A 4,210-nucleotide genomic window follows, 5' to 3' on the forward strand; every position below is an offset into this window, starting at 1 on the left:
GTTTACATGATGGGGGTGTCTCTGACCCTGCCACCTGCAGAAAAGATAACAGCTAGTCCTCAATAGCTCGAATCAATGCTTTCTCCAGACCTCACTCCAGGTGAGAAAGATGAGTTTCTTGAAATGTTCAAAGATTTCCCTGACCTCTTTGCAACTAGCTACCACCACCTTCGCCATGTGACTGCCATAGAGCACAAGATAGATCTGAAGCCTGATGCAAAGCCTGTGGCTCAGAAGTATCAGAGATTAGGGCCCCTACAGACCGACGCTTTGCGATCAGAGTTGCAGAAGCTTGTAGAGGCTGCGTTTATTGTTCCGGTTCACAATATTGAATGGGTTTCACCAGTGGTAGTCATCCCAAAGAAAAACAACAAGTGGCGGGTCTGCATCGACTATAAGAAGCTCAATGCTGCCACCAAGAGGGATCATCATCCTCTACCCTTTCAAGACCTCATTCTTGAGAAGGTAAGTGGACATGAGATGTATACTTTCTGTGATGGTTACTCTGGGTTTTATCAAATCAGAATTGCCGAGGAAGATGTGCTTAAAACCACATTTGCCACACCCTGGGGGACATTTGCATTCAAAGTAATGCCATTTGGCCTCACCAATGCTCCTGCCACCTTTCAAAGATTCATGCAGATGGTGTTTGCTCCTTATTTGGGGGATTTCTTGGAGGTGTTTTTAGATGATTTTTGTATATTCTCATCACGTAAGGAGCACATCATGAAGGTTAGATTGGCCTTCCAAAGGGTCAATGATGCAAATGGCAGTCTCAACCTGAGAAATGCACCATTGGAGCCACTCAAGGGAGGTTATTGGGACATGTTGTCTCATCCGAGGGCATCAAGCCTGACCCCGAGAAGGTAGAAGCCATCCTCAAGCTCTCCCCACCTACAACCAAACGTCAGGTACGCTCATTTGTCAATCTAGCAGGATACTATCGCCGCTTCATTGATCAGTATGCTGCTTTGACACGGCCCATGACTATGCTATTAAAAGATGGGGTTGATTTCTCTTGGAATGAGGATTGTGATCATGGGTTTGCACAAATCAAGAATGCTCTGGCTTCAGAACCCATTCTACGCAATCCAGACTGGTCAAAGACCTTCTATATCAATCCTGGGTTTGGAGAGCACACTCTGGCAGGTATTCTTCTCCAGCAAGGGGAGGATCGGTTCATGTATCCCGTTCGATTTGCTTCTCGACAATTGCTCGACACTGAGCGACGCTATTCAGAGGCCGACAAGCATGCCTTGTCTTTGGTGTTTTGGATTGAGAAATTTAAGCATTATGTGGCTGGAAGGTCCTTCTTTATACTCACTGACACTGGTCTTGCAAAGCAGGTTCTTCAATCACCAAATCCCATGGGCCGATTGGCCAAATGGTTGGCAGTTCTACAAGAATATGATTTTTCTTTCAAAATTGTAAAAGGGGGTTGTTCCAACTTGAAGAATGCTTTGATTGATTTAGAGGAGTGCCTTGATGTAACCCTGGTAGCAGCCATAAAAGTTGGGGATCCTTGGTATGGTGGTATATATAAGTTTTTGACCGCTTTCTCCTTTCCTTCAGAAAGTACAAGCTATGAGAGAAAGAAGATCCGCAGAGATAGTAGGCGCTACACCCTCCTTGATGGGGTGTTGTACCGTCAAGGCATGGATGGGGTACTCAGACGGGCCATTGATGCAGATGAAGTGCCTAAGGTATTGAAGCATTATCATGATGGGTTTTGTGGAGGCCACTATGCCAGTGACTATACAGCTAAGAAGATTTTACATGCTGGATACTATTGGCCGACATTGTTCAAGGATGTCACTTTGTATTGCAAAACCTATGAACCATGTCAATTCTTAGGTAGGAAGGATTTGCGTCCCGGGCAACATCACCCAGTGATGTCCATCCATCCGTTTCAGAAGTGGGGAATAGATTTTGTCGGGCCCTTGCCCATGACTGCCCGCAAAAAGAAGTATCTTTTGGTAGCCACTCAGTATGTCACTAAGTGGGCTGAAGCTATCGCTCTCTCGGCTGCAAATGGCAGGGCAGTTTCAAGTTTCATATTTGAACGTATCTGCACAAGGTTTGGGACACCCATGGAGATAGTCTCTGACCATGGGAGTCCATTCTTAAATGAAGCAGTGGAGTTACTCATGGATCGCATGGGCATTGATCATCACACTTCTAGCATCTATTATCCAGCATCCATGGGTCAAACAGAGCGGACCAATGGCCTCCTCTGTAAAACCATAGGAAAAATGGCCGCAGGGAATAGGAGCCAATGGGATCAGAAGGTCACTGAAGCAGTGTGGGCTTACAACATCACTCATAAAACATCTACAGGTCACACCCCTTTTGAGTTGGTGTATGGTACTGAGGCAGTTTTACCACTTGAGATAGAGATTCCGGCCTTGAGATTGGCGCAGAACAGAGGATGATAGAAGATGAACATGTAGAGGCCAGATTGGTACAACTTGAGAAGTTAGATGAGACCCGATGCCTTGCACTACATCAAACAGAGATCCAAAAGAATCGACAAAAGGCCCGATTGGATGCTAAGATTCGCAAGGGATGGGTAAGACACTTTGTTGAGGGGGATGTTGTGCTATGCTTTGATAACAGATTGGACCACCAAATGGATAAGAAGTTTCTGCCACTGTGGGCTGGTCCATACAAAGTCATCAAAGAACGTAGCAATGGGTCTGTACAAGTTCAGGAGCTGCATGAACCATATGGCAAGAAGGTGATCAACAAGCGCTACCTCAAGCCTTTATTTGTGCGTGATGGTCCCAGGCATGGAAATGCTGTGCATTCCCTGCCTGGGGGGGGGAACTGTTATGGATAAAATTGTCTAAGGAAAAATGCATTAATATGTATATGTGTTTGTATATGTGGCAATAGTATAATAAAATATGGTGTGCATAGGGCCCAAGGTTGAGGTGGCAAGGCATGACCATGTGCCACCCTTCCATGTAAGAGGACCCATAAGGTGTGTTGTACATAATCCATAATAGTAATATTATAAATGCAAGGTGGCATGGCTCCTCCATGTGCCACCCCTCTACCTAGGATGCAATAATTGAGATATGGTTCAAAGTCCATGGGAGAAGCAATACAAAATGGGTGGAGATGGCTATTATATTGAGTTATTCCCTCCATATGGGATAGGCCCATGTGGGGGAGGTATAGAAGGACAAAGAGAGCTAGTTAAATAATGGGGAAAGTAGGATGAGGTGGCAAGATTCCTTGTGCCAACCCTCCACTTGTCCTCCTAGAGGTTTGAACCTATTATAAAATTGGAAAGAGACCAAGGGAGTATCATAGACTTGAGATATGGGGCTTGATTTATGCGGAAAATTGAGGCCAGGGTTGTCGCATACAATTGAGAGTGCGTACCCACCTAGCCCACATGGGAGACTTTTCCACACACACCATGCATGTGGGAGGATACATTAATGTGGAGAGACCCCCTCTTTTGGCTATAAAAGGAAGGGGCAATTCCTTGATGGGACACGCTCATTCTTGTAAAGCCACCTAGCTAGTATTTTGAGATTTCCCTCTCATCCCTCCTTTCCAATAAAGTATGGTTCACTTCCCTTGATATCTACATCTCAACATTCCTCTTCCTATCATGTACTTGCTTCTCTTCCCACTCTCCCTTTCCCCTTGTGTCATAGTCTCCCTTTTCCTTCCCTCCACTTCTAATTCCTTATTCACCCCTATGACATCCCTTCGCCCTCGTGATCTCCTTTTCTCTATGGCCTTTGAGCGTCGCCATACTTAGTCTCTAGCCTTTGGTCTCGGTTTCTTTTCCGGCTAAAAACACACGGCTCAGATTGCAACCAAAGTGATTTGCATAAGGTATATCCAATTAGACGACCCCAGGGCAATGATCGCTAGTGAAAATAGAACCTAAGATGCCTCAAAACATGGGTGTCACTGTAGAATCAGACTCAGCAAGACAATCTGCAAATATCTCTCTTCTATTGGAACTCCAAAGTCCCAACCAATGAATGGGAAATGGGGAGTCAACACTTGCAATTGACCTATAATACAAAAATCAAAGGTTTGAACCTTTGAATGGATTTTTAACAAAGAAATAGACGATTCGGTGCCTCAGAGAGATGGAACTTCTCCAAACCACCATGCAATTATGCAAGAGATGGCAGTTAGGGGTTTTTGGGTCTTCAAAATGCAATGGAACAGACAGTTTTGA

This window comes from Dipteris shenzhenensis, chromosome 5, assembly GCF_047967505.1.
Source record: "Dipteris shenzhenensis isolate YYH24624 ecotype China chromosome 5, Dip_SZ_1.0, whole genome shotgun sequence".
Lineage (NCBI taxonomy): Eukaryota > Viridiplantae > Streptophyta > Polypodiopsida > Gleicheniales > Dipteridaceae > Dipteris > Dipteris shenzhenensis.